General features: G+C 45.8%; 1 pseudogene; it reads right to left on the bottom strand.

The window, feature by feature from the left end:
* Positions 1–25,266, bottom strand: part of LOC106578712 (nuclear receptor-binding protein-like) — a 66,564-nt pseudogene that overhangs the window by 40,537 nt on the left and 761 nt on the right.

Below are 25,266 nucleotides of genomic sequence, written 5' to 3'. Positions count from 1 at the left end.
GTAAGGATTATATCCATGATGTTGAAAAGAAAGCTCTACTGTTGGGACAGCTTTATGTAGGCCCTAACAGTTTGTGGGCACCGTTTGTCATCGTTATAGTGCAATTAATGTATTGTTTAGTGTTGTGATGTGTAGTGGCTTTGCTGGCATTCATCTACAAATTTTGGGGGGAGTTTGCCCCACCAAGATATACAAGCATAAATCGCCTCTTGTGGTATTAGATGGAATTCAGATTTACCACACTGGTGTCACGGCTCCTCCTCTGCAGTGCAGGGGTGGTTCCCCCTGCAGGCAGAGGAGGATCGTTAGTGATTGCAGCTGGTGTGATTGGAGCCACCTGGGCTCAGGGTATTTAACAAACTGTTCCACTAACCTGTCTGTCTCCTCGCTGAGCTTCTGGCTCGCTGGGCTTGCTCTCGCGCTCCCTGCTCCTTCAGGTATGATCTGGTTTCGTTTGTGACTTTGTTGGTTTAGTTAGTTTCCATTCAGTCATGTTTATACACACATATTCACGCACCTTACATTATGACATTTCCACACCTCATTCCTTTTCCTTTGTTTAGAGTTAATAGTTTTGTTTTGTAATAAAGAACTTTTTGAATTGGCCTATACCGGTTGTTGATGTCCTCTCATTTTTGCCACAGGCTATGAGCCGGCCTGTGACAAGTGGGGGCTCATCCATAAGTTGTGACGCTGGGCATATGCATTTAAATGTGTGTAAGCAAGATCAAAATTTCAACAAGAGAAAAAAAAGCACTCTCCACTGGCGTGAGTGTGAAGAGCCGCGCCTATGGTGCTTCTTCGCCACTGTAATAATTCATTTTAAACAAATTCCAAATGCAAGCTTCATAAGTAAATGATCACTTTCAAGCAATTGTTACATACCAGTAGGCCTTTGTTAGTAATTGTCTCTAGCTGCGTAATCCATGTAGACTCTGTGCCACAAAATGAGTGACCAAACATTACAAAACCTGTCCAGATAAATTCAAGTTATCAGTCTTAAGTCAATGTCGAGGCCCGAGTGTTGAGCCTTCAAGTCAAGTCTGAAGTTATTTTATTTCTATCAAGTCGAGTCTCAAGTCATCAAATGTCTGACTGGAGTCAACAACTCTTCTAACTAGGACTGCAGTCCAAACATGTTATTTTTACCCACTCTGCCCTCGTGCTCAGGGGAATCCCTGTCAAAATCGGATGCAGTTTTATTGGAGGTCCAATTCACAAACGCTGCGCCCTCAGCCCTCAATTTAGCTCAAGGGAGCGAGAGAAGAACTTTGATCACTTGTGGGGTTGATATGTCCCACAATTCAATGCAAACTGTAGTCAAGTGTCAAACTCTGGTGGCCGCGAAGTGTGAAATTGAATCAACATGGCTGCATTTTCGGCATTTTTATATTTTATTTAACTAGGCAAGTCAGTTAAGAATAAATTCTTATTTACAATGACGGCCTGCCAAAAGGCAATAGGCCTCTTGCAGGGATAAAAAATACATAAATATAGTACAAAACACACATCACAAGAGAGACAACACTACATAAAGAGAGACCAAAGACAACAACATAGCAAGGTGACAACACATGACAACACAGCATGGTACTGTAGCAACACAAAATGACAACAACATGGCAGCAGCACAACATGGTAGCAGCACAAAACAGGGTATAGTACAAATATTATTGGGCACAGACAACAGCACAAAGAGCAAGAACGCAACAATATCACACAAAGCAGCCACAACTGTCAGTAAGAGTGTCCATGATTGAGTCTTTGAAGAGATTGAGAAGTCTGTCCAGTTTGAGTGTTTGTTGCAGCTCGTTCCAGGCGCTAGCTGCAGCGAACTGAAAAGAGGAGCGACCCAGGGATGTGTGTGCTTTGAGGACCTTTAACAGAATGTGACTGGCAGAACGGGTGTTGTATGTGAAGGATGAGGGCTGCAGTAGATATCTCAGATAGGGGGGAGTGAGGCCTAAGAGGGTTTTATAAATAAGCATCAACCAGTGGGTCTTGCGATGTGTATAGAGAGTTGACCAGTTTACAGAGGATTATAGAGTGCAGTGATGTGTCCTATAAGGAGCATTGGTGGCAAATCTGATGGCCGAATGGTAAAGAACATCTAGCCACCCGAGAGCATCCTTACCTGCTGATCTATAAATTATGTCTCCATAATCTAGTATGGGTAGGAAGTCATCTGAATCAGGGTTAGTTTAGCAGCTGGGGTGATAGAGGAAACCAAGTCTAGATTTAACTTCAGCCTGCAGCTTTGATATGTGCTGAGAGAAGGATAGTGTACTGTCTAGCCATACTCCCAAGTACTTGTATGAGGTGACCACCTTAAGCTCTAAACCCTCAGAGGTAGTAATCACACCTGTGGGGAGAGGGGAACTCTTCTTACCAAACCACATGACCTTTGTTTTGGAGGTGTTCAGAACAAGGTTAACCTGTCTGGGAACGTGGGACGCAAGCGTCCCACCCCTGGTACACCCTATCAACAGCAGGTGAAATATCAAGGGCGCCAAATTTGAAAACAATTAAATGTCATAATTCAAATTTCTCAAACATACAACTATCTTACACCCTTTGAAAGATAAACATCTCCTTAATCTAACCACGTAGTCCGATTTCAAAAAGGCTTTACGGCGAAAGCATAAAGTTAGATTATGTTAGGACAGTACATTGAAAATAGCTGTGTGTAATGTTTTGTCAATGCAAAGACAGGCGTCACCAAAAGCAGAAAACCAGCTAAAATTATGCACCAACCTTTGACAATCTTCATCAGATGACACTCCTAGGACATTTGTTAGACAATACATGCATTTTTTTGTTCTATCAAGTTCATATTTATATCCAAAACAGCGTTTTACTATGGCGTTGATGTTGAGGAAATATTTTCCCTCCAATAAAGCCAGTCAATCAGCACAACAAATTAAATAATTACTATTCGAAAACATTGGTAAAATATTATATTGTCATTCAAAGAATTATAGATTAACATCTCTTGAACGCAACCGCATTGCCAGATTTAAAAATAACTTTACTGGGAAATCACACTTTGCAATAATCTGAGTACTGCGCCCAGAAAAATAGGCTTTGCGATACAGACTAAGCGCCATGTTGGAGAGATCTAAAATCAAAAATACTATGCAAATAATCCCTTACCTTTGATTATCTTCATCAGAAGGCACTTCCAGGAATCCCAGGTCCATAACAAATGTAGTTTTGTTCGAAAAAGCTCATAATTTATGTCCAAAAAGCTCCGTGTTGTTAGCGCGTCCTGTAGGCTACTCAAAAACATGAACGACGCCCGCCGGACTTGTCTTCATCAAAGAGGGAAAAAAAATATTTACGTTCGTTCAAACATGTCAAACGTTGTATAGCATAAATCATTAGGGCCTTTTTCAATCAGAACTTCAATAATATTCAAGGCGGACGATTGCATTCTCTTTTAAAATGTATTGGAACGAGAGTACCCAAACATGCACTCGCGCGTCAGAGTCGTATCGGCCATCCGCTTATGACCAACGTTCCAAGTCTCTTGTTCGGTCAGTTTTCACAGTAGAAGACTCAAACCACTTTGTAAAGACTGGTGACATCTAGTGGATGGCGTAGGAAGTGCTCAATGATTAATACGTCCCTGTGTGTTTCAATGGCATAGGCTTAAAAGTAATTCAACACTTCAGGTATCCACTTCCTGTCAGAATTTGTCTCAGGGTTTTGACTGTCATATGAGTTCTGTTATACTTACAGACACCATTCAAACAGTTTTAGAAAATTCTGAGTGTTTTCTATCCAAATATGTTAATAATATGCATATCCTAGCTTCTGAGTTGGTGTAGGAGGCAGTTAAAAATGGGCACATATTTTTATCAAAATTCTCAATACTGCCCCCTATCCCCAACAGGTTTTAAGGGTAGAGAAAGCTTGTTGGACACTAAGAAAGCTTTGTTGTAGAGCGTTTAACACAAAATCCGGAGAGGGGCCAGCTGAGTATAAGACTGTATCTGTTATGTATGGTGCGACGTGCTGTTCGTCGTACTGCACATTGTTATGGTTTACGACAGTGTGCTGCTTTATGGATGAATGGGGTGTCAGAATGAGTGGCAGATGTCATTAAACGACAGAGTGATGTACAATGTGAAACTGTGCAGATGTGCATTCTTTGACAGCTAAGCTAGATACAGCAGTATCATCTTCATATAAATGTATAAGACAGCTTCCTACTGCCTGAGTTATGTTGTTGATGTAAATTGAGAAGAGTGTGGGGCATAGGATCGAGCCTCGGGGTACTCCCTTGGTGACAGGCAGTGGCTGATGTTCTGACTTTATACACTGCACTCTTTGAGAGAGGTAGTTAGGAAACCAGGCCAAAGACCCCTCAGAGACACCAATAGTCCTTAGCCGACCCACAAGAATGGAATGGTATACCGTATCAAAAGCTTTGGCCAAGTAAATAAGCAGAAACCAGATAGAATACTATAAACACCAAGAAAGCCAGAATGTTGATTATTGACAAGTTTTTCCAACACTTTTGATAAATAGGGCAAAATAGAAATAGGCCTATAACAGTTAGAATCAGCTTGATCTCCTCCTTTAAAGAATGAACCATGGCTGCCTTCCAAATAATTGGAACCTCCCCAGAGAGGAGAGACAGGTTAAAAAGGTCAGCGATAGGCTTGTCGATGATAGGGGCAGCAACCTTAAAGAAGAAAGGGTCTAAACCATCTGACCCAGAAGTTTAAGGAGCTCCTCTAGCACCTCGGACTCAGTGACCGCCTGCAGGGAGAAACTTTATAGTGTGGCAGGGGAAACAGAGGGAGAAGCGTTGGGGCTAGTCGCATTCGAACTTTCTTATTTGCCTGATCAAGACCCAGTCAGCCTGAATATGTGTGTGCCAGGCCTTTCGCCAAATGCAATTCTTAAGGTATTTATTTTATTTTACCTTTATTTACCTAGGAAAGTCAGTTCAGAACAAATACTTATTTTCAATGACGGCCTAGGAACAGTGGGTTAACTGCCTGGTTCAGGGGCAGAACGATTTTTATCTTGTCAGCTCGGGGATTCGATCTTGCAAAATTTCAGTTACTAGTCCAACACTCTAACCACTAGGCTACCTGCCACCCTAGGTATATCACATAGTGAGGAGCCTATAAAACGTAGCTGGCTTCTGTCACACCCTGATCTGTTTCACCTGTCCTTGTGATTGTCTCCACCCCCTCCAAGTGTTGCTTATTTTCCCTGGTGTATTTATCCCTGTGTTTTTAAATAAAAAATAAAAAAACATTTTTAGGGATGGATCAGCTTAATATTGCGGAAAGAATATTGCTTCCATCAACGTAATTGTCTGCATAATTTCCAATCGCCCATATATTTTTTGGGGTAAATATATATATCCATACACGCATGCATACATATACACATACCTATATAGACATACATACTTTTTAAAAGAATAGACCTTTATTATTATTCCCCGCAAACCCTACCACCGATCCCCCAATTGGAGTAAACTAATAAACACTTCCACTCGTCTCCCTCACGGATATGCACCAGGTTGTAAGCGCTCCTGAGATCTAGTTTGGTGAAGAAGCGCACCTTGTGCATTGACTCAATCGCTGTGGCTATGAGCGGTAGCAGGTAACTATACCTCACAGTGATCTGGTTCGGACCTCGATAGTCAATACACGGGCGCAGACCTACCTCCTTCTTCACAAAAAAGAAACTCGAAGAGGAGGGTGAAGTGGAGGACCGAATGTACCTCTGACGCAGGGATTCGGAGACATATGTTTCCATAGCCTCTGTCTCCGCCTGTGAGAGGGGATACACGTGACTCCTGGGAAGTGTAACGTCTACCAGGAGATTTATCGCACAATCGCCCCGTGGATGGGGTGGTAATTGAGTCGCCTGAATCGCGCCTGAATCGCCACGCCTGAATCGACGAGCACCTTATGCTGGGAATGTGAGGAAAACTCAGGAAAAATTACATACAAAAACATATGCGCAACAGAGGGCTCTGGGTGAGAATGGTTCCAGTTCACCTGGGATGACGCCAGAGCGCCCTGCCTGCTGCCTCGATACCCAGAGGAACCAACCCGGCACCGACTGGCAGTGTGACCTCTGCGGCCACAGATGGTGCATGAGCTGGAACCCCCTCCGGTCTCCCTGCGCACCGCCCCTCCCAGCTCCATGGGTATCGGAGAGGTGGTGCGGGGGGATGGAACCAACAGACCCCGATCTGAACGTCCGCGGGTAGCCTACAGGTTATCCAGCCGGATGGACAGGTCCACCAGCTGGTCAAATGTGAGGGTGGTGTCTCTGCAGGCCAACTCCCGACGGACGTCCTCACGCAGACTGCAGCGATAATGGTCGATCAGGGCCCTGTCGTTCCATCCCGCGCCAGCAGCCAGGGTCCGAAACTCCAGGGCGAACTCCTGGGCATTCCTCGTCCCCTGCCTCAGATGAAAGAGGCGTTCACCTGCTGCTCTACCCTCGAGCAGGTGGTCGAAGACTTCCCGGAAGCGGCAGGTGAACTCCTCAAACTGGTCCAACGCCACACGGCGTTGGCCCACTAAGGGCTTTCCCGGTGAGGCATGAGACGAGGGCGGACACCCTCTCACGGCCTGAAGGAGCCAGGTGGACGGTTGCCAGGTATAAGTCTAGCTGCAACAGGAACCCCTGGCAGTTCGCAGCTGTCCCATCGTAATCCTGGGGAAGGGAGAGACGAATCCCACTGGGACCAGGAGAAGGAGGGGAGCGTAGTGGAGACCACGGTTGTACTGGTGCAGGCGCTGGTAGAACTCCCTGTCTCTCCCAGCGGTCCATTGTCTGGACATCGTGGCCCATGGCGGTGCCAAGATGGTGGAGCATTGCTGCGTGCTCCCGGACGTGCTCCTCCACCCCTATACCCGGGGTACCTGCTCCTGCTGACTCCATAAGTTTGGTCCGGAATTCTGTAAGGGGTGTGTACTGGCGGCAGAGAAGTCAGGCACTGGAGAGCAAAAACTGATTTACAACGGCGCAGTTTAATAAATAAAACCACTGTTAACAGTACAGTAAATCAATGGGTAAAACCTGTCACACACCAGCATAACGTGCACAAGCACTACAATAAACAATTCCAGACAAGGACATGGGGGGAACAGAGGGTTAAATACACAACATGTAATGATGGAATTGAAACCAGGTGTGTGGAAAGACAAGACAAAACAAATGGAAAATGAAAGGTGGAACGGCGATGGTTAGAAGACCGTGACGTCGAACGCCATCCGAACAAGGAGAGGGACCGACTTCGGCGGAAATCGTGACGTATGTTCAAGTCAACCAGCATGTTTTTCCCATGCTCCTGCTTTTCTATTGCCTTCTACTTGTCCTCCCGGTTTTGACCTTTGCCTGTTTTCTGGAATCCATTCCCGCCTGCCTGACCATTCTGCCTGCCCTGACCTCCAGTCTGCCTGCCATTCTGTACCTCTGCCCTGGTTTTGACCTTTTGCCTGTCCACGACCATTCTCTTGCCTACTCTTCTCCTGGGCTACGGCAGTTTGGGAGCAACAATCCGCCATTTGTTGTCATCTGGAGGATTTCATGGCAGAGGAGAGGAAGGTATTCAAGTCTCCGGTATCCGGGAGAGAGGCAGCCAGTAAACTTCTTGAATTATGTCAAAACTCCCGTAGTTTGGCAGACTACGTGGTTGATTTTCACATGTTGGCCACCGAGAGTGCCTGGAATCTGGAGTCTCTTTTCGATACCTTTCTTCACGGATTATCTGAGGTGGTAATTGCCCTAGCCATTTAGAATTGATGGACACTTAAGGGAACGCAGGAGTGAGAGGAGGTCTGGCCTCGGGCACACTCGTTCATCCGCTATGGCTCGCTCACCTTCAAAGTAATCCGGAAGTTCCCGAAGGCAGTTTTCCCGAGAGGATCTGAAGCCACCCGAGTTCCCTCGTGAATCATTAATGACGGGTGAGTTGGATATTCCTGAGCCTATGCAATTGGGAAGAGCTAGGTTCTTGGTTGGGGAACGCTCACGTAGGCTGAGTTCTAACTGCTGTCTGTACTGTGGAGGGGCAGGACATTATATAGCTACCTGCCCTGTTAGGAAACCTTTGTCTCTGGTGGGTACAAGTACTCTGGTGAGCCAGACTGGAAGTTCCCTAATTCCCATCACTGCACACATTTTTTTTGTGCTTTTGCTGTGGGGAGACCAATCTAAGTCTCTCCGAGTGCTCATTGACTCTGGGGCTGATGAAAGTCCTCTTCTGGCTGTGCCGGGTGGAGATTATAACAGAACATGGCTAAGATCTTCAAATGTTCATAAATGACCAGCATGGTCAAATAATAATAATCACAGTAGTTGTTGAGGGTGCAACAGGTCAGCACTTCAGGAGTAAATGTCAGTTGGCTTTTCATAGACGATCATTGAGAGTGTCTCTACCGCTCCTGCTGTCTCTAGAGAGTTGAAAACAGCAGGTCTGGGAAAGGTAGCATGTCCGGTGAACAGGTCAGGGTTCCATAGCCGCAGGCAGAACAGTTGAAACTGGAGCAGCAACACGGCCAGGGGGACTGGGGACAGCAAGCAGTCATCATGCCAGGTAGTCCTGAGGCATGGTCCTAGGGCTCAGGTCCTCCGAGAGAGAGAAAGAAAGAGAATTAGAGAGCATACTTAAATTCACACAGGACACTGGAGAAATATTCCAGATATAAGACTGTCGCTAGCCCCCGACACATAAACTACTGCAGCATAAATACTGGAGGCTGAGACAGGAGGGGTCAGGAGACACTGTGGCCCCATCCGATGATACCCCCGGACAGGGCCAAACAGGCAGGATATAACCCCACCCACTTTGCCAAAGCACAGCCCCCACACCACTAGAGGGATATCTTCAACTACCAACTTACCATCCTGAGACGAGGCCGAGTATAGCCCACAAAGATCTCCGCCACGGCACAACCCAAGGGGGGCACCAACCCAGACAGGAAGACCACGTCAGTGACTCAACCCACTCAAGTGACGCACCCCTCCTAGGGACAGCATGGAAGAGCACCAGTAAGCCAGTGACTTGGCCCCTGTAATAGGGTTAGAGGCAGAGAATCCCAGTGGAGAGAGGGGAACTGGCCAGGCAGAGACAGCAAGGGCGGTTCGTTCCTCCAGTGCCTTTCCGTTCACCTTCACACTCCTGGGCCAGACTACACTCAATCATAGGACCTACTGAAGAGATGAGTCTTCAATAAAGACTTAAAGGTTGAGACCGAATCTGCGTCTCTCACATGGGTAGGCAGACCATTCCATAAAAATGGAGCTCTATAGGAGAAAGCCCTGCCTCCAGCTGTTTGCTTAGAAATTATAGGGACAATTAGGAGGCCTGCGTCTTGTGACCGTAGCGTACATGTAGGTATGTACGGCAGGACCAAATCGGAAGGATAGGTAGGAGCAAGCCCATGTAATGTTTTGTAGGTTAGCAGTTAAACCTTGAAATCAGCCCTTGCCTTAACAGGAAGCCAGTGTAGGGAGGCTAGCAGGCTAACCACATTTTTTGGTTCTAGTCAGGATTCTAGCAGCCGTATTTAGCACTAACTGAAGTTTATTTAGTGCTTTATCCGGGTAGCCGGAAAGTAGAGCATTGCAGTAGTCTAACCTAGAAGTAACAAAAACATGGATTAATTTTTCTGCATCACTTTTGGACAGAAAATGTTTGATTTTTGCAATGTTACGCAGATGGAAAAAAGCAGTCCTTGAAACAATCTTGATATGTTCGCCAAAAGAGAGATCAGGGTCCAGAGTAACGCCGAGGTCCTTCACAGTTTTATTTGAGACGACTGTACAACCATCAAGATTAATTGTCAGATTCAACAGAAGATCTCTTTGTTTCTTGGGACCTAGAACAAGCATCTCTGTTTTGTCCGAGTTTAAAAGTAGAAAGTTTGCATCCATCCACTTCCTTATGTCTGAAACACAGGCTTCCAGTGAGGGCAATTTTGGGGTTTCACCATGTTTCATTGAAATGTACAGCTGTGTCATCCGCATAGCAGTGAAAGTTAACATTATGTTTTTGAATGACATCCCCAAGAGGTAAAATATATAGTGAAAACAATAGTGGTCCTAAAACGGAACCTTGAGGAACACCAACATTTACAGTTGATTTGTCAGAGGACAAACCATTCACAGACACAAACTGATATCTTCCCGACAGATAAGATCTAAACCAGGCCAGAACTTGTCCGTGTAGACCAATTTGGGTTTCCAATCTCTCCAAAAGAATGTGGTGATCGATGGTGTGAAAAGCAGCACTAAGGTCTAGGAGCACGAGGACAGATGCAGAGCCTCGGTCTGACGCCATTAAAAGGTCATTTACCACCTTCACAAGTGCAGACTCAGTGCTATGATGGGGACTAAAACCAGACCGAATCATTTCGTATACATTGTTTGTCTTCAGGAAGGCAGTGAGTTGCTGCGCAACAGCTTTTTCTAAAAATGTTGAGAGGAATGGGAGATTCGATATAGGCCAATTAGTTTTTTATATTTTCTGGGTCAATGTATGGCTTTTTCAAGAGAGGCTTTATTACTGCCACTTTTAGTGAGTTTGGTACACATCCGGTGGATAAAGAGCCATTTATTATGTTCAACATAGGAGGGCCAAGCACAGGAAGCAGCTCTTTCAGTAGTTTAGTTGGAATAGGGTCCAGTATGCAGCTTGAGGGTTTAGAGGCCATGATTATTTTCATCATTGTGTCAAGAGATATAGTACTGAAACACTTGAGTGTCTCCCTTGATCCTAGGTCCTGGCAAAGTTGTGCAGACTCAGGACAACGGAGCTTTGGAGGAATTCGCAGATTTTTAGAGGAGCCCGTAATTTGCTTTCTAATGATCATGATCTTTTCCTCAAAGAAGTTCATGAATTTATTACTGCTGAAGTGAAAGCCATCCTCTCTTGGGGAATGCTGCTTTTTAGGTAGCTTTGCGACAGTATCAAAAATAAATTTCGGATTGTTCTTATTTTCCTCAATTAAGTTGGAAAAATAGGATGATCGAGCAGCAGTGAGGGCTGTTCGATACTGCATGGTACTGTCTTTCCAAGGTAGTCGGAAGACATCCAGTTTGTGGCGCCATTTCCGTTCCAATTTTCTGGAAGCTTGGTTCAGAGCTCGGATATTTTCTGTATACCAGGGAGCTAGTTTCTTATGACAAATGTTTGAGTTTGGTATTCCCACTCTACCTCTCTCGGTTCCCATGGATGCTAGGGCACTGGACGGCCGCTAAATAGGTGGAGTCACCCATAGTACTGTGCCCGTTCATATACGGGTTTCAGGTATCCACAGTGAGACCATACAGTTCCTCCTCATTGAATCTCCCCATGTTCCTGTTGTCTTGGGATTGTCCTGCCTCAATCACAAACGTGTTATTGACTGGACCACGAGCTTCATCCTGGGTTGGAGCCCATTTTGCCATTCCCACTGTCTTCAAGCAGCACAGCCTTCCCCGAGACGTCTTCCTCAGGACGTTAGCAAGGCTTCGGATGTTTCTGCCATTCCCACTGAATACCATGACCTCCTTGAAGTTTTCAGTAAGGCACATGCTACTTCCCTTTCCCCGCACAGTCCTTATGATTGTGCCATTGACCTTCTCCCAGGCACCACACCACCTCGGGGTCGGCTATATTCTCTATCCGGGCCGGAGACCAAGGCTATGGAGGAGTACATAGAGGAGTCTCTGGCTTACTGGGGCCATCCGTCTGCATCTCCTGCCAGCGCAGGGTTTTTATTTGTGAAGAAGAAGGACAAGACCCTGCGTCCGTGCATTGACTACCAGGGACTGAATGCCATTGCTGTTAAAAATCGTTACCACCTACCACTCCTCTCCTCGGCTTTTGAACCTCTCCAGGGGCCACCATTTTTTCCAAGCTGGACCTTCGGATTGTCTACCACCTGATTCGGATACGCAAAGGGGATGAGTGGAAGACAGCCTTTAACACAGCCAGCGGACATTATGAGTACCAGGTCATACCGTTTGGACGCACCAATGCCCCCGCTGTCTTCCAGGCTTTGGTAAACGATGTTCTCCGGGACATGTTAAACCGTTTTGTGTTTGTCTACCTTGACAACATCCTGTTTCTTTCCCAGTCTGCCCAAGAACATGTTCTTCATGTCAGGCAGATCCTTCAGCGCCTCCTGGAGAACCAATTGTTCACGACTTCCACCGCCAACACCCCGGTAAACCAGGTATGTGCCCAGGTAAGACGCCAGGTGTGGCGGGGGGGGGTACTGTCACACCTTGATCTGTTTCACCTGTCCTTATGATTGTCTCCACCCCCTCCAGGTGTCGCTTATTTTCCCTGGTGTATTTTTCCCTGTGTTTCCTGTCTCTCTGTGCCAGTTCGTCTTGTATGTTCAAGTCAACCAGCGTGTTTTTCCCGTGCTCCTGCTTTTCTATTGTCTTCTACTAGTCCTCCCGGTTTTGACCTTTGCCTGTTTTCTGGACTCCATTCCCACCTGCCTGACCATTCTGTCTGCCCTGACCTCCAGCCTGCCTGCCATTCTGTACCTCTGGAACTCTGAACTGGTTTTGACCTTTTGCCTGTCCACGACCATTCTCTTGCCTACCCCTTTTGGATTGTTAATAAACATCTTGGACTCTAACCATCTGCCTCCAGGGTCTGGGTCTGGGTCTCGCCCTGATAGCTTCATAAACATATTTTTGGGAATTCTGAAATATTTTTGAATAAATGACCAAACTATAAAACTAGCTTGCCAGCTATGGGTAATTAGCTACCTGACAGGAGTGCTAGCTCGCTACGTTAGCGTGCTAGGTACATTAATAGCTTTAGGTTAATTGTTTTTAAGCTCAACTTCAAGATTTCCACCAAGGATGTTGCCTCTCCGATCATCACTCTCTCTCACTTGTTCAAGTGACATTTAAGGTACACTCGGATGTGACGATGAAAAACGTCATTCAAGGACTGAGGGTTTAGGGCAGAGGGCTGTCTACTTTGAGTTTGACTGCAGCCTAGGACAGTTACTGTTAACCATTAGGCCGGTATGGCATATGAAAACGAGGTCCGTATTCAATAGGGCACATCGTAGCAAAACATTTTACAACAGAAACGAAAAAAGGGTTTGTTATTGGTTTACATAGTCTCTCCCTGTTTCAGTACATTTTCTTTTGTTTGGTGCCAAATGAATACAACCCTGTGTATTTCATCACTGCGTTGACTAAGATAGAAAACACTTAGACTAACTTCGAAACGTTTTCTTCTCGACACTGAATGCCATTTGTGTCGAAGAAAATGTGTTATGTATTTACACTTGGGGAACCTTTTGCAGTACAAATAGATCACGGAGAAGGAGTTATTTTCATCTGTCAGGGTAAAAGCCACCTGTAATTCCCAGCCTCCAGAACTGTAAACCAATTTAGAAAATGGATGAGAAGAGATGGGTAATGTCCTGGGGAGAAAAACATAATGTTGAGGTTTTTGGGAGGAAAACATACCGTGATCTGAAAATGGTAAATGATGCCCCATGGTTTGTCTTTCTCTCTCCCTCTCCCTCTTCCCCTTCTCATTTTCTCCCTCTATCTTTGATCTGCAGTTCTGCTAGATCTACCCCAAGGCCTGTCCCCTTGCTCATCATTTTCTGGTCCCACACTAACTTTTGCTCTCCTCCCTCCCCATCCATCCTTTTCTCTCTCCCTCCATCCCTCTCCCTCAATTGTTGATGTATTGTGTGCTGTGCAGTGGGTATGCACTCTATGGTCCGATTGCCTCTAGCACCGGCCATAAACGTCCAGGCATCCCATAATGCACCGTCAGCGTTTTGGAGAGATGATCACCTGTTCTTCAGGGCCACATATCAAACAAGAAGCCCTGCTGACTGGCTGCACTAAGGCTAAACTGACCCGGGCGACGGCCACAACCACACATATTGCTTTGTTTACTGGGCATTTTGTCGTTTTTAGTTTAGACATGGATTTGTTATGGATTTTCAATATACAGTGTACTGTAAGGTAGTGCATTTTACAGGTTGGTAAATGTGAAATATGCCTCCATACTGTACTTATGAATGTCTTGGTGACATGCTCAGCTGTTTTATTTTATCCAACCTGTAAAATGTGTCGTAATGCAAGTCAAGCTTCTCCTCCTGTTGTGTCTTTGTCTTTAGAGTCATTCTTCAAGAGTGGATGATGCTTAAGATTTTCTTACTCTACTCCATACTACGTGGGAGACTGGTTGGTAGAGCTTATCCCTGTAGTTTATTCCTCATGTCAACCAACCATTCCTGTTGCGAAGACTCATTCAGGCCTAATGGCTAGAAGACATGCCAGCATTTTCCAATAAGCATTGAATTGGAAAATAGCCAAACGATATCGTTGTTGGATGTAACTCCACACAGAAAACAGCAGTGAGTTCCATATTTAATCGAGGCAATTTGACACTGATTTGTTGACAGCTGTCTCCAGTGATTCAAACCATAGCAAAAACTAGCCAGCGACATCTTAACTTCTGCCATACCGATACTAAAGCGAAAGAAATCTGATGAAAATATTGATGAATTAGAACTGTTCAGTCTTGCTATACCATCCACAGCTATAGGACTATGTCTGGCCAAGCGATACTGAACTGCTCACAACCTCAAACTATTTTCACCCAAAAAGTCAAAAACAAATAAAACATTTATTTGGTTAAAGTAAATATATTTGGGGTTTGACTTGAGCTGAAGCAGCATTGATTTTCCAGGTGAGTACTAGACAGGCAGACAGATGTATGTGTTCTCATGGAGACTTAGAGGAGATAGTAAAGCAGTTGATTATTACCTGTAATGACCCCAGAGACCATCAATGTAATACACTTCTGAGAGAGGCAGTGGGGATTTTTCTGAAGGTTCTCTAAGTATGTAATTAGGCCTATACTCTGGTTGTTATTCCCTTCTCACTTCCAGGTTAATGACACAGAATTGGAAAGGTGTCCCAGTGGATTAGAATGAGTTATGTACAACTATTTTGCATGAAAATTACTGAGTAGTAGCATTTGTCATGCATGAAAGTGAGTGAATAGACTGTCAAAATACCAGCCCAGAGGATTGCAAAATTCCATGCGTGTGTGCATTCACACATGCATGCGTGTCAGTGTGTGAGCATGTGTGTGTGCGAGTGTGCTTGTGTGTGTGAATTAGAAAGGGACAGATGTAGAGCTAGAGAGACACTTAAAGAGGGTTAAAAAGTGTGTGTGTGTGTGTGTGTGTGTGTGTGAGAGAGAGAGAGAGAGCAAGAGAGAGAGACCTCAGAGAGCTCAAGGTTCAATGGTTCACATTGAGATGCTCTTCTTTTTCAATCAAGCTACATTTTATATTCCTGCTGGCAAATGGCTTTATTCAACTTGTTTGTTTTTGTCTCAACAATCCATTCATGTCCATAAATCCAGGAGAATGGCATTGATACCAAGACCCTAAACATATTCCCAAAAGAAATCAAGACAGAACTCAACACACACACACACTCCCACACACACGCCGCACACACAACATTTACATCTCAATTTGGGATCTCACTGCAATTCTTCCATGGACGAGATACAATCATCAAATGACTGGAGCAGATAGAGATTGATCTTTGACCCACACTGTTTCAATAAACATCAAGATCATACATTAATTTCCAGCAGCAGTAGATTTGTGGGAGGATAAAAACGTAAGCTGCTCTCCAAATTGGATTACTGAATTCACACTGGCAGAGTACTCCAGCCCACTAGTAACAAACATCATTTCAATGTCTATTCCACGTTGGCTCAATGTTATTTAATTGAAATGACGTGGAAATAACGTTAATTCAACCAGTCGTGCCCAGTGGGATGAGATTGAAACCCACAGTCAGTGGACTATACCAACTAGTCAGCAAATATTACAATATTTGTGCAAGAGATGTAAATACGGTTTGAAAGATTAAAGGGGCAACCTGGCATTTAAACATCAACAAATACAATGGAATCATCTTAGCTAGGCTAAATAGTTAGTTGACATATTTAATGTCAATTCATCATTTTATGTTCCATGGATCGATCAATTACATGACAATGACAAGCAATACGATTTTAGTTCACTGAGAATATAACGCTTTCTATTTAGAAAAACAGAAGCTCTTCACTGTATTTCTTAAAACCTCTTTATAATCTATGTATTGTTCAGCCTTTTGGTCTTTGTTCATTTAATCCATAGCCTTGGTAATGCAGCTCACAATGCTCACAGGAACATATTTGTTTTTCTGTTCAGATATACTTGTCAATCTTCCTTAATCTTCATCAAACACACCAACATGAGGACTGTTGGAAGACAGCCATAAGTCATGAATCATGACATGTGAAACACTGCAGCAGTAGCACATTCTTATCATCTGTAAGAAGAACCCTTCATTATTTTATAGTACAATCGAAGGTGTTTGCAAATGAATTGTACAAACATATATTAATCATTGGCACATTCGCCAAATACAACAGGTGTTTGAAATGCTTACTTATGAGCACTTATCCAACAATGCAATTTTTTTTTAAGTAAGAAAAATTTGCTAAATAAACTAAAGGAAAAATAGTAACACAATCAAATATCAATAACGAGGCTAAATACAAGGGCTACTGGTACCAAGTCAATGTATAGGGGTACGGGTTAGTCAAGGTAGTTGAGGTAATATGTACATTTAGGTAGGGGTAAAGTGAATACGCATAGATAATAAACAGAGAGTAGCAGCTGCGCATGTGAAGAGTAAAGGAATGTGAATGTATGTGAATGTATGTGCGTGTGTGTGTGGCGTCAATATGCATGTGTGTGTGTGTGTGTGTGTGTGTGTGTGTGTGTGTGTGTGTTTTCTCTTTGTGTCCATGTGTGTGTCAGTGTAGTATATGTGAATGTGTGGTTAGAGTCCAGTGAGTGTACATCGAGCATATGCAAAAAATGAATACAAATAAAATAAGGGAGTTAATGAAAGTAGTCTGGGTAGCCATTTCATTAACTGTTTAGCAGTCTTTTGGCTTGGGGGTAGAAGCTGTTAAGGAGCCTTTGTTCCCAGACTTGGTGCTCCGGTACTGCTTCCGGTGCGGTAGCTGAGAGAACAGTCTAAGACTTGGGTGGCTGGAGTCTTTGACAATTTTTGGGCCTTCCTCTGACACCGCCTGGTATAGAGGTCCCAGTGATGTTCTGGGCCCTACACACTACCCTCTGTAGCGCCTTGTGGTCAGATGCCGAGCAGTTGCCATACCAAGCGGTGATGCAACCAGTCAGGATGCTCTCGATGGTGCAGCTGTAGAACTTTTTGAGGATCTGAGGTCCCAAGCCAAATCTTTTCAGCCTCCTATTGTCACGTCCTGACCAGTATAAGGGTTATTTGTTATTGTAGTTTGGTCAGGACGTGGCAGAGGGTATTTGTTTTATGTGGTTCGGGGTGGTGTTTTTTGTAGAAGGGTATTTGATTTAGGTATTCCGGGGTTTTTGGGCACTGTTCCTTGTAATGTATTTCTATGTTTAGTCTAGTTAGTGGTATTTCTATGTTTAGGTTAATGGGGGGTTGGACTGTCAATTGGAGGCAGGTGCTTTCTCGTTGCCTCTGATTGAGAGTCCTATATATGGGTATGTGTTTGGTTTAGTGTTTGTGGGAGATTGTCTCTTGTTTTGCGTGTGTGAGCCTTACAAGACTGTTTGGTTGTTTGTGTGTTTTTCCGTGTTTATTATTTTGGTGTTCACTTTATTTTTATAAATAAATATCAAGATGAGCATCCACATCCCTGCTGCGTTTTGGTCCTCCTTTCCCGACGACAACCGTGACAGAATCTCCCACCACAAACGGACCAAGCAGCGGAGGAAGGAGCAACAGGTGGACTTTAAGGAGCAAAGGGATTTCGAGATGGACTGGCGGGAGAAATGGACCTGGGAGGAAATTCTGGACGGGGCTGGACCTGGGCACCAGGCTGGGGAATACCGTCGCCCAAGGGAGGAAATCGAGGCAGCCAAGGCGGAGAGGCGGATGTACGAGGCCTTGTACGCGCAGAGGGAGAAGCACGAGAGACACCCCCAATAAAAAAATTTGGGGGGGCACACGGGTAGTTTGGCTGGGCCAAGGACGAGCCATAAGCCAGCTACCCGTGTTTATATGGAGGACCCTATGGAGTGGAGGGCGCCGTGTTTTGCTGAAGGGCGCACAATCTCGCCCATACGCATGCACAGCCCAGTTCGCCCTGTACTAGCACCCTGCTCGTACAGGGCTACTAGTTCCATCCAGCCAGGACGGGTTGTGCAGGAGGTGAGATCAAGACCGCCTGTGCGCCTCCATGGCCTGGTGTTTCCAGTTCCTGTCTTTCATGCGGACCCGGAAGTGCGAAACCCCAGTCTGGCACGTCCAGTACCAGCACCACGCACCAGGCTTCCAGTGCGTCAGCCCAGTCCGACTCATCCTGTTCCCGCTCCCCGCACTAGCCCTGAGGTGCGTGTCCCCAGTCTGGCACGTCCAGTACCAGCACCATGCACCAGGCTTCCAGTGCGTCAGCCCAGTCTGACTTGTCCTGTTCCCGCTCCCCGCACTAGCCCTGAGGTGCGTGTCCCCAGTCTGGCACGTCCAGTACCAGCACCACGCACCAGGCTTCCAGTGTGTCAACCCAGTCCGACTCTGCCTGTTCCCGCTCCCCGCACTAGCCCTGAGGTGCGTGTCCCCAGTCTGGCACGTCCCGTACCAGCACCACGCACCAGGCTTCCAGTGTGTCAACCCAGTCCGACTCGGCCTGTTCCCGCTCCCCGCACTAGCCCTGAGGTGCGTGTCCCCAGGCTGATACCTCCAGTACCAGCACCACGCATCAGGCTTCCAGTGCGTCAGCCCAGCCTCGAGAATCCGGCAACAGTGTGCAGTCCAGAGTATCCGGCAACAGTGTCCAGTCAGGAGTCGCCAGAGCCGCCCGCCAGTCAGGAGTCGCCAGAGCCGCCCGCCAGTCAGGAGTCGCCAGAGCCGCCCGCCAGTCAGGAGTCGCCAGAGCAGCCCGCCAGTCAGGAGTCGCCAGAGCCGCCCGCCAGTCAGGAGTCGCCAGAGCCGCCCGCCAGTCAGGAGTCGCCAGAGCCGCCCGCCAGTCAGGAGCCGCCAGAGCCGCCCGCCAGTCAGGAGCCGCCAGAGCCGCCCGCCAGTCAGGAGCCGCCAGAGCCGCCCGCCAGTCAGGAGCCGCCAGAGCCGCCCGCCAGTCAGGAGCCGCCAGAGCCGCCCGCCAGTCAGGAGCCGCCAGAGCCGCCCGCCAGTCAGGAGCCGCCAGAGCCGCCCGCCAGTCAGGAGCCGCCAGAGCCGCCCGCCAGTCAGGAGCCGCCAGAGCCGCCCGCCAGTCAGGAGCCGCCCGCCAGTCAGGAGCCGCCAGAGCCGCCCGCCAGTCAGGAGCCGCCAGAGCCGCCCGCTAGTCAGGATCAGCCAGAGTGGCCCGTCTGCCCGGATCAGCCAGAGTGGCCCGTCTGCCCGGATCAGCCAGAGTGGCCCGTCTGCCCGGATCAGCCAGAGTGGCCCGTCTGCCCGGATCAGCCAGAGTGGCCCGTCGCGCCGGATCTGCCAGAGTGGCCCGCCGCGCCGGATCTGCCAGAGTGGCCCGCCGCGCCGGATCTGCCAGAGTGGCCCGCCGCGCCGGATCTGCCAGAGTGGCCCGCCGCGCCGGATCTGCCAGAGTGGCCCGCCGCGCCGGATCTGCCAGAGTGGCCCGCCGCGCCGGATCTGCCAGAGTGGCCCGCCGCGCCGGATCTGCCAGAGTGGCCCGCCTGCCCGAAGCTGCCAGAGTGGCCCGCCGACCCGGAACCGAGGGGGTCTGCCTGTGACCCGGAACCGAGGGGGTCTGCCTGTGACCCGGAACCAAAGAAGTCTAGCAGCAACCCGGAACTGAGTAAGTCTATTAATGATCCAGAACTAAATATAAGTAACTGTGTTTCAAATGAGTCTGCCGACAGTGTGGAATGGAAGAGGTCTGCCCAAGATCCGGAACGAGGGGAGTCTGCCTACGGCCCGAAACGAATTAAGTCTGTCTGCATTCTGGAGGACAGTAGGCCGGAGCCTGAACCACCACCTGTATAGGTGGGTTGGGGAGGGTGGGTATAGCACAAGTGCCGTCGGTGACGGCAGCCACCCTCCCTTCCCTCCCTTTAGTTTAGGGGGATTTTTTTGTTGTTTTGGGTTTTGTTTATTTATGAGGTGCATCCGGGGTCTGCACCTTTGGGGGGGGGGTATTGTCATGTCCTGACCAGTAAAAGGGTTATTTGTTATTGTAGTTTGGTCAGGACGTGGCAGAGGGTATTTGTTTTATGTGGTTCGGGGTGGTGTTTTTTGTAGAAGGGTATTTGATTTAGGTATTCCGGGGTTTTTGGGCACTGTTCCTTGTAATGTATTTCTATGTTTAGTCTAGTTAGTGGTATTTCTATGTTTAGGTTAATGGGGTTGGACTCTCAATTGGAGGCAGGTGCTTTCTTGTTGCCTCTGATTGAGAGTCCTATATATGGGTATGTGTTTGGTTAAGTGTTTGTGGGAGATTGTCTCTTGTTTTGCGTGTGTGAGCCTTACAAGACTGTTTGGTTGTTTGTGTGTTTTTCCGTGTTTATTATTTTGGTGTTCACTTTATTTTTATAAATAAATATCAAGATGAGCATCCACATCCCTGCTGCGTTTTGGTCCTCCTTTCCCGACGACAACCGTGACACCTATCTTGGTGTGTTTTGACTATGATAGGTCCTTAGTGATGTGGACACCAAGGAACTTGAAGCTCTCGATCCGCTGCGCTACAGCCGTGTCAATGTGAATGGGGATGTGCTCTGCTTTCCTTTTTCAGTAGTCCACGATCAACTCCTTTGTCTATCTCAAGTTGAGGGAGAGGTTGTTGTCGTGTCACTACATTGCCAGATCTCTGACCTACTCCCTGATACAGTTCTGGATATATATTCTAAACAAGTGATTTGTACATTTTTTTCATTTACAATTTAACCATTTAGCAGATGTAATAAAGTCTGTGTGAGCTTTGTGGAGGAGTCAGGCGCAGGACAGCAGATATGAGTAAAAAATGTATTTACTCAAAATACAAACAAATTCAACGCAATAATGCGAGCCCACAATAACGGACCGTATTACATACAAACAATTACTCACAAACAAACATGGGGGAACAGAGGTTTAAATAATGAACAAGTAATTGGGGAATTGAAACCAGGTGTGTAAGACAAAGACAAAACAAATGGAAAATGAATCGGCGATGGCTAGAAGGCCGGTGACGTTGAACGCCCGAACGCCGCCCGAACAAGAAGAGGGACCGACTTCGGCGGAAGCCGTGACAGCAGAAGCTCTTGTTCAGAGCAACTTATAGGAGCAATTTGAGTTAAGTGCCTTGCTCAAGGCCACAGGGCCACAATTGTACCAAGTCAATTCAGGGATTGGAATCAGCGACCTTTCGGTTATAGGCCCAACACTCTTAACCACTGGACTACCTGCCGCCCTAACAAGTAATACTGACATAGGATAACTGTGTTGGCTTCCTTCCCAAAAGAAGTTGCTACTGTATAGAAGGAACTAAAAAGAAAGGGACAGACTCGGGCAGCCCAGTGACAGGGTTGAGGGAACCGTTCCTGCTGAAGAACTTGGTGAAGGCCTCTTCTAGTACATCCTGCTCTGGCCCACCTCGCTGATAAAGCCCAGTTGGACCAGCTCAACAGACAGTTCCTGTATATTCTCATGGGTAACAAATCACAGCTTACAGTGCATTCAGAAAGTATTCACACCTTGACTTTTTCCACATTTTGTTGTGTTACAGCCTGAATTTAAAATGGATTACATTAAGATGTTGTGGCACTGGCCTACACACTGTACCCCATAATGTCAAAGGGGAACCATGTTTTTAGAAATGTTTACAAATTAATAAAAAATGAAAAGCTGAAATGTCTTGAGTCAATAAGTTTTCAACCTTTTGTCAATAATAGTGTTTAACATAATCTCTGTACCCCACACAATTATCTGTCAGGTCCCTCAGTTGAGCAGTGAATTTCAAACACAGATTCAACTACAAAGACCAGGGAGGTTTTCCAATGCCTCGCGAAGAAGGGAACTTATTGGTAGATGGGTAAAAATAAAAAGCAGACATTGAATATCCCTTTGAGCATGGTGAAGTTATGAATTACACTTTGGGATGGTGTATCAATACACCCAGTCACTACAAATATACAGGTGTCTTTCCTAACTCAGTTGCTGGCGAGGAAATCAAATAAAGTTTTAATCAAATTAAATGTTATTGGTGGTATACATATGTTTAGCAGATATTATTGTGGGTGTAGCAAAATGCTTGTATAACGTGAGGGAGTAATGGTGAGGCCAATGGTGACTTTAAAACATTTGCAGAGTTTAATGGCTGTGATAAGAGAAAACTGAGGATGGATCAACAACATTGTAGCTACTCCACAATACTAACCTAATTGACAGAGTGAAAAGAAGGAAGCTTTCACAGAATAAAAATATTCCAAAACACGCATCCTGTTTGCAATAAGACACTAAAGTAAAACTGCAAAAAATGTGGCAAAGAAATTAACTTTATGTCCTGAATACACAGCGTTATGTTTGGAGCAAACACAACACATCTCTGAGTACCACTCTTCATATTTTCAAGCATGGTGGTGGCTGCACAATGTTATAGGTATGCTTGTCTGGCAAGGACTAGGGAGTTTTTTTTAGGATTAAAAGAAATGGAATAGAGCTAAGCACAGGCAAAATCATAGAGGAAAACCTAGTTCAGTCTGCTTTCCAACAGACACTGGGAGACAAATTCAATAACCGAAAACACAAGGCCAAATATACACTGGAGTTGCTTACCAAGATGACGTTGAATGTTCCTGAGTGTCCGAGTTACAGTTTTGACTTCAATCGTCTTGAATATGTATGGCAAGACTTGAAAATGGCTGTCTAGTAATGATCAACAGCCAACATGACAGAGCTTGAAGAATAACATTTTTTAAAAAAGTGCAAATATTGTACAATCCAGGTGTACAAAGCTTTTAGAGACTTACCCTGTAATCGCTGCCAAAGGTGATTCTAACATGTATTGACACAGGGGTGTGAATACTTCTGTGAATGAAATATTTTTGTATTTCTTTTTTTTTTTTTTATGTGCTAAAATGTCTAAAAACATGTTTTCACTCTGTCATTATGGGTTATTGTTTGTAAATGGGTGATAAAACAATCTATTTAATCAATTTTGAATTCATGCTGTAACACAACAAAATGTGGAATGAGTAAAGGGGTATGAATACTTTCTGAAGGCACTGTAGGTGTCTGTTCAGTTTGTCCTCCAGCTTCCACAGTAGTGTCAGATGATGTTTTGCACTCTCCTCCACCGGCTCAATATTACACTGCATCTGAACAACCTTGCATGTCTGTAGTTTAGCCAGCCTGGTCTCACAGACTAGACGTAACATAGTAAATGTAAATCCAGGACACTAAAATTAGTATGATATGTTGTGTTTGGTATGGTTACATAAGACAGAAGGTTACTAAAGGGCAGACCGAACGCGAGAGGGCAGACCGAACGCTAGGTTGTAGATACCATTCCCGACATCCTCCAGGAACTTCTCCAGTTCCAAGTCAGGAAACTGAAACAGCTTGACCTGCACGCCCGCCTTTATCGCAAAGATGATGAGGTTGGGGTTCATGTTCTTAGTGATCTCCTCTAAGGCATTCTCAGGGATCATATGCTGGTGGCTAACGACACAGTGTGCAGCTAGCAGCTTCAACAGGGGCACCTAAAACAGAGCCTGGTGGAAAAGCAGCTCTCTGGCTGTAGGCCTCTTAAACAGGTCAGCCTCGAGAAACTTCTGAATAAACTCCCTCTGTAGGGGATCTTCCAGTGACTGTATGACATTGTTGATGCCCTCCTGAAATTGGAAGATTCTCAGTTTCCCTGGATCTCCAACACTGCCATCTCCAAGGCACACATCCCAAAGGAGTAGATATCCACTGCAGTGGTGACATCTACAACAGTTCCATATTCAGGGGTGAAGAAGCGCAGGTTTTTCTGTTCCTTTCTGCAGGTCTTCACACGGTTGTTGATGGTGTCTGGAGCCACTGATACTATCTTGATGAGGCCGTTGTGTTGGATGAAGATGGTGTCACAGGTCAAATGAACTCAATGCATTTTGCAGCAGAGGAACAGTGTGTGCCTCAATCCCTCTCCTTCGAATCAAAAAGTTTCTCATTCCACATATGAAAATGTAATATCCAAATGTACTACCGCCATTGTCCCTGATACCTCTAATCAAGAAAGCTGCTTATGCAGAGTAAGTCTACGTCACGAATGGCAGCCCATTCCCTATAGGGCTCCCCATAGGGCTCTGGTCAAAAGTAGTGCACTATCGGGAATAGGGTGCCATTTGGAATGCACCCTAAGAGACAGCGATCCAGGCTTCTTCTCCTGGCTTACTTTTGGGGATATCTTTATCAAATGTCCACTGTCACAAATTCAAGTAGACTCCGCCAGGTGACACGATCATTTATTTTCATGTGTCTGATTTGCCTGGCGTTGTGAGAGCCATTTGTGATGGAAGCTGTGAAATACAGTTTCCTTAAGGTCAGGAAGATTTCAGAGTGTAAGGGCTGTCTTCGTCGTCAGATGAAACAGAGAAGTCATCGTCAGAAAAGGTGGACCAATACGCAGCGGAGGATGAAAATGATATTGAAATGACAAGACATCCACATTGACAATTGATACAGTGGGAAAATAAATGACACTGTCATTTCCAAGAACTATATTACATTTCAAAATAACCCTTATTCATTTCAGCCATTGCAGTAGAATACGTTATGTGAGTACCTGGAACTGACTGGTAACCTCAATGCATGTAGTAATTGAGGACTTATGTGTTCTCTTCATATATTTTCTCAAAAAACGTAATTAACACAAGGCTGAATCCTTGAATAATGCTATTCCTGTATGTAATACATAGTGTTGCTGAAATGCCGTGACATATTACCATTATTTTTACAAGCTACAAACTAGTTTACCCTTTCAAAAAATTCTGAGAAATGCGTTAGGATGACCCCCTATCCCAGCAGATAAAACGTAACTTCCAGGAAAGCATTTTGCTGTACTAGTCTTTGAACAAAATATGAGATGATCCTCACTGAAAATATATCTGTTCAACCAAAGGAATTTATTTTTTGAGAGAAAGGGGCCTTGCAAATACGACACTTTAGAGTATGACTAAAAGCTCTTGGACAGAAGAGAGTGAGGTTGGGAGCCATGGTGGATGCCCTATGCTCCCAAGG

The sequence above is a fragment of the Salmo salar genome, chromosome ssa19 (genome assembly GCF_905237065.1).
Source record: "Salmo salar chromosome ssa19, Ssal_v3.1, whole genome shotgun sequence".
In the NCBI taxonomy this organism is placed as follows: Eukaryota; Metazoa; Chordata; class Actinopteri; order Salmoniformes; family Salmonidae; genus Salmo; species Salmo salar.
Note: the sequence above shows the minus strand (reverse complement) of the source record. Positions and strands in the feature narration are given on the sequence as shown.